General features: G+C 42.5%; 1 protein-coding gene across 1 annotated transcript in view; it reads right to left on the reverse strand.

Moving 5' to 3' along the window:
- Positions 1-14,513, reverse strand: part of GGACT (gamma-glutamylamine cyclotransferase) — a 41,818-nt gene extending 27,305 nt beyond the window's left edge. The window contains exon 1 of the mRNA XM_082247126.1: positions 14,401-14,513. The gene's annotated coding sequence lies outside the window, so the exon portion shown is untranslated. The remainder of the gene's footprint in view (positions 1-14,400) is intronic.
- Between the last annotated feature and the right edge of the window lie 3,819 nt (positions 14,514-18,332).

Here is an 18,332-nt window from a genome sequence, read left to right on the forward strand (position 1 = left end):
TTTATTATTTTAAAAAATTTTAGATAAATATTTAGTACTGTATTCATATTTTCAAAAATATATTGGACAGCTGTGAAAAATGATGTACAAAAACATTTGTCAGTGAGGTATACTAGTTCTACCTTTTTAAATTTATAGTAGTTGATCATTTTAGATATCCAGTAGTAGAGAGCCAGAATTATATTACATGTCTAGAAAATTGCTGCTATATATTAGCCATGAATTGCATGTTTTGTTCTACTAGCTAAAACTTTTATATTTGCAATTTCCTGACACAGTAGATTTAAATTCCAAACATGGAGGCTTCTGTTACCTGGATAACAAAGAACCTTCTGCAGCTTCTTTTTTTATTAACAAAATCTTTACTTTTATAGTTAAATGTTCAGTAATCAACACTTATACTATAGGAGGAAACCTGCCCCAGAAGGAACTGCAAAAGGGTCAGAGGTGAGTACTAAAACACGCAATTAATTCTCATAAGAGGATTAAGCCACTCATGTTCACTCTGAATCAGAAAAATGAATTGTGAATACATTGTTCAAATCCAAGAATTTAGATGTCAAGACCAATAACTGTTAAATAGAGGAAGTGAGCACACAGAAGAACCAAGCGAGCAAGAAACTAATAAAGGCTTCACATCACAGGCAGCACTGATGAACATTAATGCATCCAATTAACCAGAGCAAATGCTCCAATGACGTCAGCTGCAACTGCTAAACCACAGTAAGCTTACTATTTTATACCTACAGAATATATTCACTGTACACCGCATCATTCTTTCCAGCTAAGTATCTTAGTAAATCGTAGGGATTCAGGTAAGAACCAATGGAAACAATTTATTGCAGAATGCAGTTAGAAAACTAAAATGACCTACTGTTATGTTTTATAATCTTAATTGTTTTATTTTATTTTATTGCTACAGCAGTCACCTAATTTGCCTGTAATGAAGTATGCTGAAGGTTGTAGAAAACTCTGCAGTGATGCATGGTCCTCTTCAGAGTAGTGAACTTACTGTGCTGCGGGTAATAACATCTTTGGGTCTAATGTTGAAGAACACCACGATGGACATTTGCCCCTTTATGTTCTCTTCTTCTTTAACAAAAGTCCTTTCGATATTTTCACAGAATGCAACACGCTCTGACAGGATCCTCTTCGTCATTCAGATTAACTCCCACAGCGCCTAAAGTTCATCACTTCGAAGAGGACTGGACATCACTGGAGAGAATCAGCCAGAAGGACAAGGGATACAATTTTTACAGCCAAGTTGAGGCTGCAGTTGTAACAAAAAACTATATTCTCAGATGTTAAGGTTAACTGAACATTCTTTTTTTTAAAAAAAAACAATGTTGTAATGAGCCTAGCGCATATATTAAAATCGGCAATATAAAGGGAATACTTTTTTTTCCACAAACTATGATTTTGTACTGTGATTTGTCTTGCCATTCTGCGAATGACTTAATAAACTCTTTACCTTTTTTGTCTCTTAAACAAAAAAAACAAGATTTTGTCAAGGGCTGCCTAACTTAACCCTTTTTCTGCTAAACTGCTGGCAACAAAGTAAGTACATCCTAAGTGAAAATATCCAAATTGGGCCCAAAGTGTCAATATTTTGTGTGGCTACCATCATTTTCAGCACTGCCTTAACCCTCTTGGGCATGAAGTTCACCAGAGCTTCACAGACTGCCACTGGAGCCCTCTTCCACTCCTGCATGACGACATCACAGAGCTGGTGGATGTCTGATACCTTGAGCTCCTCCACCTTCCCTTTGAGGATGCGCCCGCCACAGATCCTTAATAGGGTTTAGGTCTAGAGACATGCTTGGCTAGTCCATCACCTTTACCCTCAGCTTCTTTAGCAAGGCAGCAGTGGTCTTGGAGGTGTGTTTGGGGTTGGTATGTTGGAATCCTGCCCTGCGGTCCAGTCTCCGAAGAGATGGGATCATGCTCTGCTTCAGTATGTCACAGTACATGTTGGCATTCATGGTTCCCTCAATGAACTGTAGCTCCCCAGTGCCGGCAGCACTCATGCAGCCCCAGACCATGACACTCCCACCACCCTGTTTGACTGTAGGCAAGACACACTTGTCTTTGTACTCTTCACCTGGTTGCTGCGACACACGCTTGACCTCATCTGAACCAAATAAGTTTATCTTGATCTCATCACACCACAGGACATGGTTCCAGTAATCCATGTTCTTAGTCTGCGTGTCTTCAGCAAACTATTTGCGGGCTTTCTTGTGCATCATCTTTAGCAGAGGCTTCCTTCTGGGATTACAGCCATGCTGACCAATTTGATGCAGTGTGCGGCGTATGGTCTGAGCACTGACTGGCTGACCCCCCCTCCCCCCCTTCAACCTCTGCAGCAATGCTGGCAGCACTCATACGTCTATTTCCCAAAGACAACCTCTGGAAATGACGCTGAGCACGTGCACTCAAATTCTATGGTCGATCATGGCAAGGCCTGTTCTGAGTGGAACCTGTCCTGTAAAACCGCTGTATGGTCTTGGCCACCATGCTGCAGCTCAGTTTCAGGGTCTTGGCAATCTTATATCCTAGGCCATCTTTATGTAGAGCAACATTTATTTTTATTTTTTTTTTTAGATTCTCAAAGAGTTCTTTGCCATGAGGTGGCATGTTGAACTACAAGTGACCAGTATGAGAAAGTGAGAGCGATAACACCAAATTTAACACACCTGCTCCCCATTGAGACCTTGTAACACAAACGAATCACATGACACCGGGGAGGGAAAATGGCTAATTGGGCCCAATTTTAACTTAGGGGTGTACTCACTTTTGTTGCCAGTGGTTTAGACATTAATGGCTGTGTGTTGAGTTATTTTGAGGGGACAGCAAATTTACACTGTAATACAAGCTGTACACTCATTACTTTACATTGTAGCAAAGTGTCATTTCTTCAGTGTTGTCACATGAAAAGATACAATAAAATATTTACAGAAATGCTAGGGGTGTACTCATTTTTGTGAGATACTGTAGCTGGCCAGGCCATTTTTGCAATTTTTCCATTGCTTTTTTATTTTTTCTTTACAGCTTTCAGTTTGTTGAAGACCCCCCCCCCTCCCAAATCATATATTTTATGAAAGCACATGACCAGTAGGATACAAATAGGGTGCTACTGATTTTTAGGGCACAATGATATTTGCCCAAAGGTTTATCAAATAAATATTTTCACTAAAAATACACGAAAATCATTATTTGCAGATAACGTAACACATTTTACAGAATTCCTACTACATATAAAAACTAACCTGTATTGAGTTAATAACCACTATTTATAAATTTTAGATTGCGCCTTTTTGCGAAATGGTGAAAATCGATATGCAAAAATGGAAATGTCCAAATTTCTTAAAACATCTAGGTGGTTTTTATTGTTCCCTTAGAGCTTATTATATTTTCTGAAAGCACATGAACTGTAGAAAAAAAAAAGAAGGTACTACCGATTTTAACGCCCTGGGATATTTGCGCAAATGTTTATATACTATATACAGTATGTCGCTAAAAATTCTCTAAATTCATTTTTAGCAGATATAAACTCAGCAAATTTCGAAAAATTCCTGCTAAATATAAAAGCTTAACCTGTATTGAGTTAATAAACATTTGTCATTTTTAATTTACACCTTTTTGCAAAATGGTGAAAATTGAACGTACGTGTAAAATGTAAATAACCACATTTCTATAAAAATCGGAAGGTTTTAATTGTTCCCTTACAGCTTTCAGAATTTGTTAAAGACCCCCCCAAACCATATATTTTCTGAAAGCATAGGACCAGTAGAATAAAAGGAAGGTGCTACGGATTTTTAAGACCCCACGATATTTGCACAAATGTTTACCAAATCAATATTTTCGCAAAAAATACACTAAAATCCTTTATAGCAGATACAAACATGGCAAATTTTACAAAATTCCTGCTAAATTCCTACTAAATATAAAAGCTTAACCTGTATTGAGTTAATAAATATTTGTAATTTTTTAATTGCACCTTTTTGCGAAATAGTGAAAACTTGAACATTAATCTATAAATAACCAAATTTCTCAAAAAATCTGGGAGGTTTTCATTTTTCACTTTCAGAGTTTTTAAAAGACCCCCCAAAATTATACATTTTCTGAAAGCAAAGGGCCAGTAGAAAAAATGGAAGGTGCTGCTGATATACTTGCGCAAATGTTTGCCAATACAATATGTTTGCTAAAAATGCACTAAAATCATTATTAGAAGATACAAACACAGCAAATTTTGCGATATCCCTGCTAAGTTCCTTCTAAATATAAAAGCTAAACCTGTATTGAGTTAATAAATAACAAATATTTGTACATTTTAAATTGTGCCTTTTTTGAGAAATAGTGAAAATTGGACGTTTGCAAATATTTCTCTGAAAATCTGATAGGTTTTCCTTTTTCACTTGCAGCTTTCAGAGTTTATAAAAGACACTCCAAGCCATATATTTTCTGAAAGCACATGGCCAGGAGAATAAAAAAAAAAGGTGCTACTAATTTTTAAAGGTGCCACGATATTTGCGCAGATGTTTATCAAAGCAATATTTTTGCAAAAAATACATAATCATAAATTGTGGATTTATACATGCTAAAATGTACAAAATTCCTACTAAATATAAAATTTAAAACTCTTTTAAATTAATGAATAACAAATATTTGTACATTTTAACCACTTGCCGACCGCTCACATGAAGCGTACTGCGGCAAAGTGGCTTGATATCGTCCAGCGACGTAGACCTATGTCGCTGGACTCCTCCCCTTGTGGGCAGCGCGCGCGAGCTGCCGGAGGCTCGCTCCCGCTGTATTCAGACAGCGGGAGTCGGGCCAGGGGAGGAGAGGCGGTGATCACCGCCGCTCTTCCCCGATCGTCGGGGATCGAGTGAGGAGATCCGCCCACTTGTGTAAACAAAGCGGGCGGATGGCCTATGTGACAGGCAGGGACAGATTACAGGATTCAGCATAGCTGAACCTGCGATCTGTGCCTGTGTCACACAGTCCCCTCCCCCCACACACGTCAGTAAGCACCAGGCATATATTTAACCCCTTGATCACCAATAAAGTTAACCCCTTCCCTGCCAGTGTCATTATTACAGTAACAGTGCATATTTATAGCACAATATTGATAGCACTGATTACAGTAGTAATGTCACTGGTACCCCCAAAAGAGTAAAAAATGTCAGGGTCCGATCTGTCCTCCGCAATGTCGCAGTCCCGCCATTACTAGTTAAAAAAAATATATAAAAATGATCAAATTTCCCGTAGTTAGTAGCTGTGATAACTTTTGCACAAACCAATCAAAATACGCTTAATGCGATTTTTTTTACCAAACATATGTAGCAGAAAACCAAATTGGCCTAAAATGTTAAAAAATTTTGATTTTTACATTTTTTTGGGGGGAATTTCATATAAAAAAATGTGAAAAATATTGTTATTTTTTCAAAATTGTCGCTCTTTTTTTGTTTATAGCGCAAAAAATAAAAAATCGCACAGGTGATCGAATACCACCAAAAGAAAGCTCTATTTATGGGGGAAAAAAAGGACATAAACTTAATTTGGGTACAGCCTTGCACAATTGCACAATTGTCCGTTAAAATAACGCAGTGCCGAACCGCAAAATATGGCCTGGTCAGGAATGGGGTAAAATCTTCCGGTCTTAAAGCGGTTAAAAATACGCTCATTGAGAATTTTTTTGACAAAGACATGTAGCTAAATACATTTTGGCCTAAATATATGACAAAAATTGAATATATTGGATATTTTTTTAACTGTCAAAGTAGAAAAATATTGTTATTTTTTCAAAATTGTCGCTCTTTTTTTATTAATATCGCAAAAATTAAAAGCGCAGAGGTGATCAAATACCACCAAAAGAAAGCTCTGTTTGTGGGAAAAATAAGGACGTAAATTTCATTTGGGTACACCGCGCAATTGTCAGTTAAAGTCGCACAGTGCCAAGTTGCAAAAAGTAGCCTGGACGTAAAGCAGGAAAATCCTCCGGTTCTAACGTTGTTAAATTGCACCTTTTTGTGAAATGGTGAAAACTGAATGTACGCAAAACAGTAAATAAAAACAATTTACTCTATAAACCCAGGTTACCATTTTTCACTTACAGCTTTCAGAATTTGAAAAGTTCACTCAGGCTCGGTTCACACTGGTGCGATGTGGGAAACCCTACAAATCCAGTGCGGGTTCCCGCATCGCACCTGAATCGCTGGCAGTTCACACTGCCCTTTGCGAACTGCTGCAGGTGTCAATACAAAGTTAATGACACCCCCAGATTCTGTTATAAGTTCATGGTCATTGAAGTAACCATGAGCTTATAGGAGAGGGAGATGGACCTGGCCAGCTACAAGCAGTGCTGTAGGTCTATACGCTGTACGGACCTGGCAGTAAAATCCTTAAAGCCTTAGTTCACTTTTTAAATAAACTAGCCAGTGCACACAACTGGCCTCTGTATATTTGAAAACTGACAATTTGTACTGAGTTTTTACACAAACAATACAGGGTAGCTGTTGAGTACAAGAGTTCCAAGGCATTCGTATCCAGGGAACATAGTAGAATATTCCAATCAGAAGCAGATCACCTAGAGTGAGAGTAATGTATATTGATGAGCGGTTAACCATAGAGGGAGGGCGGAGAAATTTCACTGCTCAAAAAAAATTAAAGGAACACTTTTTAATCAGAGTATAGCATCAAGTCAATTAGGCTCTTGGGATATTGATCTGGTCATTTAAGTAGCAGAGGGGGTTGTTAATCAGTTTCAGCTGCTTTGGTGTTAAAGAAATTAACAACAGGTACACTAGCTGTGCAACAATGAGACAAACTCCAAAACAGGAATAGTTTTACAGGTGGAGGCCACTGACATTTTTTTTCTTCCTACTCATCTTTCCTGACTGTTTTTCACTAGTTTTGCATTTGGCTAGGGTCAGTGTCACTACTGGTAGCATGAGGCAATACCTGGACCCCATAGAGATTGCACAGGCAGTCCAACTCCTCCAGAATGGCACATCAATACGTGTCATTGCCAGACGGTTTGCTGTCTCCCCCAGCACAGTCTCAAGAGCATGGAACAGATTCCAGGAGACAGGCAGGAGAGCTGGACAGGGCCGTAGGAGGTCCTTAACCCATTAGCAGGACTGGTATCTGCTCCTTTGTGCAAGGAGGAACAGGATGAGCACTGCTAGATCCATACAAAATGGCCTCCAGCAGGCCACTGGTGTGAATGTCTGACCAAACAATCAGAAACCGACTTCATGAGGGTGGCCTGAGGGCCCGACGTCCTCTAGTGGTCCCTGTGCTCACTGCCTGGCACAGTGGAGCTTGAATGGAATTTGCCATTGAAAATCAGATTTGGCAGGTCCACCACTGGCGCTCTGTGCTTTTCACAGATGAGAGCAGGTTCACTCTGAGCACGTGACAGATGTGAAGGGTCTTGAGAAGCCATGGAGAACGTTATGCTGCCTGTAACATCAATCAGCATGACCGGTTTGGCAGTGCATAAGTGATCCTCTATTATACACACGCTTTGTGCGGTCTCTCTCTTTTTACTATACACAGATGTTTTTTCACTTATATGTACTTCAGTATTTTGGTGGTCCCATATTTATATTATATTATATTTATATTATAATACATTATATTATATTTTCTCTTTTTCGCATACTCTGCCGTCATGCAACTCCATCTTGTGCTACTATATGATTTTATTTGTACACACACTCGTTATTTTTTGCTTCAAATGTGTATGTCATTTTAAGAATTGTGTTTCATACTTCTTAGTGAAGTCTCTATGTGTGTACTGATTGTCCCAGCTGTTGGATCGCGGATTAATCGGCTCCTCTTGTAGGATTCACTAATCAAACGGTACAAACCTGTGAGCAATCACACCAATCAACTTTTGTTTGTCCACCTATTAATATCAGCCGATTTCCGCCATCCTTCAGTGTGGTTATGAGTAAGCGGCTGTTCGCGCCGTGAAACGTGTCAACCCCTTGGATATGTCTGTTCTTTTACACTGTCTGTCTGTCCACCAATTTTTGAGGAATAAAGAACATTATTGCTTTCGTCTATCCTGAGTGCGGTCTTACACTTCCTATTTGCATATTTCCGGATGGCGGATCTGACCAGCACCGGGTTTGACTATCACACCTGAGCGGCTTTCCCTCTTTCCAGCACCAGTGGGTAAGTGATGGTCTGGGGAGGCATATCCATGAAGGGGCGCATTAACCTCTACAGGCTAGACAATGGCACTCTTGACTGCCATTAGGTATCAGGATGAAACCCCTGGACCCATAGTCAGACCCTACACTGGTGCAGTGGGTCCTCGGTTGTTCCTGATGCCTGGCCAAATGTGGTGAGAGTATGCAGCCTGTTCCTGGAGAATGAGGGAGTTGATACAATTGAATGGCCCCCACACTCGCCTGACCTAAATCCAATAGAACACTTCTGGGTCCAGATCTGGGAGGGAATAACCCAGGACACCGTCTCATTAGGAGAATGCCTGACATTGTCAGCCATGCATACAAGCATGCGGGGGCCATACAAACTACTTAGTACCATTTTAAGTTGCTGCAATGAAATTTCAGCAAAATGGACTAACCTGCTGCATAATTTTTTCACTTTGATTTTCTGGGTGTCTTTGAATTCAGCTCTCTGAAAGTTGATGATATTCATTTCCATCAAACGATGTGGCATCCTTTCGTTCCTAACACATTACCCAGTCCATATCAGAACAGATGGAGAGCATGATATTTTGCCCCATTGAGATCTGATGTGTTTTTAAATTCTGTTAATTTTTTTTAACAGTAGATATAGATACAGAGAGGGGGGTTGAGGGAACCCTGCCCATTTTCCTCATATGGTGGCTGCAGGTAACAATATGCATTTAATGAGGGTAGTAAACAAAATAAAAATTCCATTAGGTTAAGTATAAACCGTAGACAACCTCAGTGTCATCAGGAGTTTGACTGGGGTATCACAAAGTGCTCAGCACAAATCTAGCCAACCCTGTATAAATGACAAAGAGAGAAGATGTCAAATAGAACAGGTGTAAATGAAGGGGGAGGGGCAGAGGAGGAGAGAGGAAAAAGGGAGGGGGAGAATAAGATGCCCACTAACCCTGGCCCAATGACCAGAGACTGTTAGGGAGGTATTCCATCAAATCCCACAATTCCCAAATTCGATTAGGGTTCTCAAAGGTGTTGTTGATAGAGGTGGTCAAATGCTCCATCCTCTTTACATCCCAGATCCTCATATGGAGTTCAGTCACAGGGAGAGAGGCTCTCTAATTTTCCACTTAAAGTGCACACTGCAAAGTTTATATAATCCTCTTTTTCTTAATGCTAGGTGCTCCAGTCACTGTGTTTTATAAAAAAAAAAAAAAAAAAATGCTGGCTTTACCCGATTTCAGAGTGCCGATTGGCCGTTACATGACCTGCTGCCCCTCTCCTCTCCCCGCCTGACAGCTGCAGCGGGCAGGACCGAGATTCCCCTGCTGACATCAGTCAGGACGGGAGGAAGAAAAGGGTGGGGAGAGCCGGCCAGTCACGAAAAATAACCAGTGACAGGAGCACCTAGCACTGCCAAAAGTACCAATACCTGATTTAATGATCATGGTATCACTGTGCTTGATTGGCCAGCAACTCACCTGACCTCAACCCCGTACAGAATCTGTGGGGTATTGTCACGAGGAAGATGAGAGACATCAGACCCATAACGATGAGCTGAAGGCCACGATCAAAGAAACCTGGGCTTCCATAACACCTCAGCAGTGCCACAGGCCGATCGCCGCCTCCATGCCACGCCGCATTGATGCAGTAATTCATGCAAAAGCAGTCCCAACCAAGTACACTGTACATGGACATACTTTTCAGTAAGCCAAAAATTCTGTATTAAAATCTTTTATTTTATTTTTTTATTGGTATTATGTAATATTCTAATTTTCTGAAATACGGAATTTTGGGTTTTCACTATCTGTAAGCCATAATCAAGTAAAAAAAAAAAAAAAGAAGAAATGCTTCAGATAGATCACTATTACACTGTGTGTAATACATCTATAGAAAATATACGACTTTCACATTTTGAATTGAATTACTGAAATTCATTCGCTTTTGGATGATATTCTAATTTTATGAGATGCCACCTGTATGTGCTTAGGTCAAATTTCATGAATCAGGTTTACATCCACTTTAATGCATAAAATTATTCTTATTAAATTAATGCATAAAAAACCTTCTGCCATTAGAACCACTTTAACTTCCCCCATTGGCTGACCATCCAATGCCATCACACAGACTTCCTCCCCTGCTTATTAGTCTATATGGGTTGAGATGTGTACATTCCGCATATATGCTATTGCCATTTAAATGACTCACTCAGAACCGATGTAAACCTTAGCATGTAGTAAGGGGGGGGGGGGGGGCACTGATCACACACTATTGTGTACAATGATGGCCCTAAATAAGTAATTCATGTGGTGCATTCTCAGTCATTCTGTGCATGCGCCAAATGAATGACTCATTCAAGGCCAACATGTAAACAGTGCAATTGGTGGTATCGCGCACTGCTTACACACTATTGTTTACATGTTGGCACTGCGCAGTGGCAGAAGCTCCCAGGGTCCATTACTCTGTACGCGTAATCATAAGGGTTTATTTATTCAAGGCAAATTCACTGTGCATTACAAGTGCACTTGTGGAAGTGAAGTTGCTGTAGATCTGAGGGGAAGATCTGAAATAAGGGGAAACTCTGCTAATTTCTATCATCCAATCATTTGCAGGCAAAAAATGCTGCTTTTTATTTTCCTTGCATCTCCCCCTCAGATCTACAGCGACTACACTTCCAAGTGCATAGTGGATTTGTTGTTCGTAAATAAACTCCAATGTTTACAAGTGTACAGCATAAGACTCTGTTCTCACCTATGCAATTTGCTTTTGAGCTTTTCTGCAGTGCCTTTTGTGGAAATTTCCGTTTTTTTTTTATGTTTTTTTTTTGCAAATTTGTTGTTGGGCAGATTAAAAATGCAAATAGCGGCAAAAACACACTACATGCTTTTCTGCAGCTTCTCCATTGAAGTCTATTAAACCAAAAAAAGCACGGGTTTGCATTTAAAAAAGTCAGTGACCCTTTCCAAACTCGCCGAAGCACAAAAAATGCATTAATGCGAACATGTTCTATAGGAACCCATGTTAAAAATAATGCCCTGCGTTTTGGCAAAAAGCATGAAAAAACGCATTGGTGTGAATGAAGCCTTAAATACTGTTCAAAAGCAGGACCACCAACACAAATCTTTAGCTTTGGTTTATGCAGCTGAATTACAGATCTGAACACATCAAACGGGCAAACATGCATGCTTAGACTGGTTTATCAAATGCATATACAATGATATGATCATTCTATGTTCCCTGGAGAAAAGATTGCTACTGACTCTGGAGATGCTAATATATTGTATTTTAAGCGCACTATTTACATTCAGTTGATCCTTATTAATGATACAATCCGTCATGAGAGAAGCATGAAGGTTGCCGCTGCTGTCCCTCTTCTTTTAAAAATTGCTATTTGCCCAGATGTCATGCATGCCCTCTTGTATCAAAACATCGATTTCCTGACCAAGAACAAGCTTGGAAATAAGGATTTCTGACTTTCCTGATCTACTTGTTTGAAGCCTGTGGATAAGAGGAACAGCCAGACTAAGGGCACGAATGAGGAAGAAATCCGAAGTGGAAGTCCTGCATATCTCTCATGGCAGGTTTTTGTGAATACAAACCTAATCCGACGTTGTCAGCATATAGCAGCTACAATGAGGTGCGGTCACATTACGTTTTGTTTCAATGTATGCAAACCAGGTAATCTCATATACATATATTTCCTAATCCAATGAGCTGAAAGCCTGGATTTACCCTCTTCTGCCCCATAAACCCTGATAGGAGTCAGTGAGGCCACCAAACACAGTAATGGGCCATTTAGTGAGTTATCAGGTCAGAGAGGTTGGATTCTAGGAAATGTGTATATCAGGCACTCCCAGAAATGTTTTCATTCAAAAGTCAACCTTGAGTACCTACTGCGGACAGTGACAGTGCTGGATTGGGTGTTTTACTTTTTTTTTTTTTAAATGATCTATATTCTATAAGGTGGACATTCTTCCTCCGGACGATCAAAATGAGGACATTCTTCCTGCTGATTATCAGTGGAATGGTGCCCATCCCCCAATGGCCACTAGTGTAAGAGGCCCCTTCTCTCAATCGCCAACAATCTAAGGGGATCCTCCTCCACTGCGTACCAATGTAAATGGGCATTTCAAAAACGGAACGCTTACAACCACTTTAAAGTGGAGTTCCACCTAAAAGTGGAACTTTCACTCATCTGCTCTCCCCCCCCAGTACCACATTTGGTAACTTTTTGGGAGTACCCTTCCCCATTTCTGGGAGACAGTGCCGCGGCGCCATCCCTTGTAAGTTTGCCCCCCCCTCCTTACCCCCGCCCCCAAGCCAATTAGAATGCGCAGCTTGCTGCGCACATGCACAGTAGGGACCTGGATGTGAAGCCAAAAGGCTTCACTGCTGATTTCCCTTAGAACAATTGGCGGCGGCAGCACTCAGCACCTAATCCAAATATCGGTTGAGGTGCTGACATCGCAGGCTCCCTGGACAGGGAAGTGTCCTTGTATTAAAAGTCAGCAGCTACAGTATTTGTAGCTGCTGACTTTAAAAAAAATTTATACCACACCTTACCATGGTGCCTTTTTCATTAATCAAAAACAGATCACACGGTGAATCTAGCAACCTCAGTTTTAGGCCATTTGTTGCTACTAAAAAAAAAAAAAAAGTACCGGTTCACACACATGCAATGGGGGGAACCCAACTTGCAGGCAGTTCACACTGCCATATGCGAATCGCTGGGGGTGTCAATACAAAGTTAACCACACCGACTGCCCACAGTATATTTACTACAGCAGTCAGCCCCTCCTTGGTGAAGTGACGTAGTACTACGTCGCTAGCCCAGGAGCCTGTAGAGGGTGAGCGTGCGCCGCCAGAGGCGCGCTCCCGCCCCCGCTCGTTCCCCTGCATCCCCGCGCGTGTGACCGGCGGGTCCGATGTCCGCCGGTCACTCGAGATCTCCCGGTGGAGAGTGATAAAGGCAGGCGGTTAATGTAAACAAAGCCGCCTGTCATTCTCCCTGGTGTAACAGCAGAGATCATAAGATCCTGCTATGTAGGATCGTATGTCTCTATGGTTACATGAAAAGCCACACCCCTTTACAGTTAGAAGCACGCCCCTAGGGACGCATTTAACCCCTGCATCTCTAATAAAGTTAACCCCTTCCCTGCCAGTGTCATTTTTACAGTAACAGTGTATATATATATAGCACTGATTACTGTAGTAATGTCACTGGTACCCAAAAAGTGTCAATGTCAGTCAAGGGTCCGATCTGTCCGCCGCAATGTCGCAGTCCCGCAAAAAAAAAAAATGCAGATCGCCACCATTACTCGTTAAAAAAAAAACTATAAAAATGACATAAATCTTTCCCTTAGTAAACGCAATAACTTTTGCGCAAACCAATCAAAATACGGTTATTGCGATTTTTTTTTTACCAAAAATATGTAGCAGAAAAAAAATTGGCCTAAAATGTTAAAAAAAATTAGATTTTTACTTTTTTTTGGGGGGGAATTTCATATAAAAAAAATTTGAAAAATAGTTATTTTTTAAACATTTTTGCTCTTTTTTTGTTTATAGCGCAAAAAGTAAAAATCGCACAGGTGACCAAATAGCACCAAAAGAAAGCTCTGTTTGTGGGAAAAAAGGACGTCAATTTAATTTGTGTACCCATGTGATCAGATTCTTGTGCGGAACCAATAAAGGGTCCTGTGTGAGTTGTGTCCGAATGAAATGCGAATTCAGCCATACAATGTGTATGGCTGAATTTGCATTGCATTTGATTTGCAGAGCAGTGCACTGCAAATCGCATGCGATGTCTGCCATTGCATAGATGTGAACCAGCTCTGAATCTGCTGATCTTGCCTGACAGTCATGGCCCTTTCCAGGAGAGAGCTTGACACAATGCAATATTCTGGATCTACTTGTAGGATTCAGCTAAGGCTGCCCGGAGCAGTACAAGGCATTGTGTATGTCTGAATGTCCCTGTCATTGCTGGAGGAGCTGAGGGGTGATACTGTCCTCCTGAGAGCAGAGTCCATACAGCACCTGTCTGGGAGGAGGAGGAATGGATATGGACATGGCACACTCACATCCTGCAACTGCTGGCAAGGCTCTACCCTCCTCTGTCTGTACAGTGCATTGCAGTGCTCACCTCCTGTTTATATGCAGTGCTCTTCTCTTCCTGAAAGTCTTTAGCCCTGTGATTAGAATGTTCTAGAACTTTCCTACTTAACACACTCACCACGTTCACAGATCAGATGACAAGCCGTCCACAATAGGTAATGTGTGAGCACAGCACTCCTCCTCCTCCTTCTTCTTCTTCTCTTGCACTCAACAGCCACGCCCCCATCACATGATGTGCCTGGCCTGGCCAGGGATCAGTGCCACGTGCTGTGAGCTGTTCATTAACCACTTAAAGACCAAGCCTGTTTCTGACAATTGTTGCTTACAAGTAAAAATCTGTATTTTTTGCTAGAAATTACTTAGACCCCCCAAACATTTTTTATATATATATATATATATATTTTTTTTTTTTTTTAGCAGAGACTCTGGAGAATAAAATGGTGGTCGTTGCAATATTTTTTGTCACAGGGTATTTGTGCAGCGGTGTTTCAAAAGCAATTTCTTTGGAAATAATACACTCCACTGTTAAAAAAGAAAATTTAAGTTAGCTTCAAAATCTTGAGCAAACTGAAGACAGCACTATTCATGTATATTCATCAACAAAATGGTTGTACAGTGAACGGTGTATTTTTATATGTGTATCTATAGACATTATATTTTTATATGTATTTCTTATCATTCTAATATGTATTAATAAAAATATGTTTGTTTACTAATGCTTTTTGGTGATCCTGTTACTTTTAAAGTCCTTCTCTCCAATGGGGGATAATGCGTTTTCCTTAAAAATCTTTAAGGCTCCTTTCACACAAAAAAAAAAAAAAAAATGTACAAAAGCAAAATTTTTAACATTTTAGGCCAATTTTTTTTCTGCTACATATTTTTGTTAAAAAAATCGCTATAAGCGTATTTTGATTGCTTTGTGCAAAAGTTATTGCGTTTACTAACTACGGGAAAGATTTATGTCATTTTTATTATTTTTTTTTTACTAGTAATGGCGGCGATCTGCGATTTTTTTTTTTGCGGGACTGCGACATTGCGGCGGACAGATCGGACCCTTGACTGACATTTTTGACACTTTTGGGGTACCAGTGACATTACTACAGTGATCAGTGCTATACATATGCACTGTTACTGTAAAAATGACACTGGCAGGGAAGGGGTTGACTTTATTGGTGATCGAGGGGTTAAGTGTGTCCCTAGGGGCGTGATTCTAACTGTCAAGGGGCTTGGCTAGTGAAGTAACCACAGAGACATGCGATCCTTTTATAGCAGGATCGCATAGACTCTGTGCAGACTTCAGGGAGAATGACAGACGGCTGTGTTTACATCAGCCGTCTGTCTTTCTCCCTCTCCTGCGGGAGATTGCGAGTGGCCAGCGGCCAACGGAGCCGCCGGTCACACGCGCTGGCTCCCCAGGGAATGAGCGGGGGCGGGAGCGCGCCGCCCCCCACAGGCTCGTGGGCGAGCGATGTAGGTTTGCATCGCTTTGCCTGTAAGCGGCTGAGTGCCACAGTAAATAGACGTTAGGCGGTCGGCAAGTGGTTAAAGACCCCAAACCCCTCCACTGCACTTCAAAGTATTCAAAACGCTAAAATCTCAATTTTTTAATACTTTGGATTTTTTTAAATCGGCGCCATTGGCTGCCAAGCAAACCGGAAGTGACATTGTGATAACGCTTCCAGGTTAGTACATCGGAGACCCGCTCTACGCCAATTCCAGCTTCGCTCGGGTCCTCGACCAGCCGGATGTGCTGGCTAGTCGCTCATGTCTCCCAGTGGGACAAAATGACAGGTACATGATTTTGTGGGAAGTGGTAAATCTACTGTGCACTGCAAAGCTTCTCTTTGCAAAGAATACCCAATCACATGCAAGGAAAATAAAAAAACTAATTTTTGCTTGCTCACGATTGGATGATAGAAATCGGCAGAGCTTCTCATCCTAGATCTAGAGCAACTGCACTTGCAGTGCACAGTATAATTTGCCTTTAGTAAATCAAGGCCAATATGCCCCCCACCTCTCAACCTGAGGTTTATTGGAGGAGATTAGTGTTTGGCTAGAACGGGGAACCTTGTCACATCACTATTTCGTCCCAAATAAAATGGGGCTAATGATGTTTATGTGGTGCCTCCCTATAGGTTTCAATGGCTGCCTTAAAGCATTTGTTACCCCAACATTTCATATTCCTGATATGTGCCTGCTGTACCATGTACTTATATGAGAAAGTATTCTGTTCTCTTTGAACCGCTTCCCTAATGTGAAGCCCTGCCAGTCCCTCTGCTTTCCTATTAAAAACTGACCACACGGGGGGCGTGGCTTGACCGTTCATGTAGCAGGACATGTCTCACATCGGCTCCGGCATCTTGACAGTGATTATCCTGATTACAGACTCTAATTCTGGCAGACATTGCCCGGTCACTTCGCCCACGCCATGCTCTTACCTCTGTGCCGTTTCTCGGCAGGGCCGGACTGGCCTACCGGGATACCGGGAAATTTCCCGGTGGGCCGCAGGCCCTGGGGCCGCTTTGGGGCCGGCCGCTTTAAGCATTGGGGCTGCGGCCGCCGCTGTGATGACGGCCGCTGCTGCCCCGGGCCCCCGCTGTGCTCCAGAGTGCAATCCGATCCGTCCGATATACTCTTTCTACGTCGGCCGCCGTGAGCGGCATAACATCACATCTGGCGGGGGCGGTGGATCAACTGACTGGCTGAGACTGTCACGGCGTCGATCCCTCCCACACAGACGCGCCAGCAGCATGATCGCAGGTGAGCCAGCAGTAATTTCCCAACCACCCATATTCACACACACACCATACACAAACTAAACACACTTACACCTCTGACGACTTGGCTCTGAGCAGGTATCCCTCCAGCAGCTACTAACTCATTGACTCCACTGTTCTTATACCACTACGATGGGCACAGTCTTGTGCTTGCCAGAACAATCAATGTTACATCTCCTGCTTTCAAAAGCAGTAAGAAGTCCCCTATCTGCCCTCAGGCCTCACTGCAACACGATTGGGGCTGAGGGAATTTTATTATATTTGCTGGAAGTTATGGCTTTCAGTAATACTCTGCCTGTGCCCCATAGAAAATAAAAAGACCACTCTCTGCCCCTGGACCCAGTACAGAGGGGCTGGTTCTACCCCATCCCCAATCTGCAGCCCCTGCATCTCCTGCACTGTGTCCGCAGCCTCTGCATCTCCTGTACCATGTCCGCAGCCCCTGCATCTCCTGTACCATGTCTGCAGCCCCTGCATCTCCTGTACCATGTCTGCAGCCCCTGCATCTCCTGTACCATGTCCGCAGCCCCTGCATCTCCTGCACCGTGTCTGCAGCCCCTGCATTTCCTGCACCGTGTCCGCAGCCTCTGCATCTCCTGCACCGTGTCCGCAGCCTCTGCATCTCCTGTACCATGTCCGCAGCCCCTGCATCTCCTGTACCATGTCCACATCCCCTGCGTCTCCTGTACCATGTCCGCAGCCAGAGGCAGACTGCCAACTTTCAGCCCAGGGGGCAAGTACCAACCAGAGGCCCATGGTGCAGTGACTTGGCCCCGCTCCCACTCTCCCTCTTCCTGTCCTCCTCCTGACCCAAATTCCAGGCTGAAGCTCCGCTCCCAGTACTCTGTACTCACTGGCTGAATCCCATTTACTGGCCTGGCCAACAGGGGGCAGTTGGGGAGAGCTGGGACAGATTGGTTGGGGCTGCCCGGGGGGAGGAGAGTCTCCAGTGAGGCAATAAACCGGCCTCTGCTTAGACACAGTTTACACCATCCAAGCTGGGGGGGAGGCCTGCGCTCTGTCCTTGTCTTCAACCCGCACTCAGTAGGTCAGCAGTGGGGACTTTTTACTTCTCTTCACCAGGAATCCTTTAGGCATGTCTGTGGCAAAAGTGGTGCAGCCTTTTTACGGAGCATCAGAGCAGCCCAGGGGGCAATTGCCCCCCTGGCCCAGTCATCCCCTGTCCGCAGCCCCTGCATCTCCCTGCACAAGCCCACAGCCTCTGACATGTCCTCCTGTACCATGTCCGCAGCCTCTGACATTTCCTGTACCA

This window comes from Pelophylax lessonae (genome assembly GCF_965119305.1).
Source record: "Pelophylax lessonae genome assembly, chromosome: 2".
Taxonomy (NCBI): Eukaryota; Metazoa; Chordata; class Amphibia; order Anura; family Ranidae; genus Pelophylax; species Pelophylax lessonae.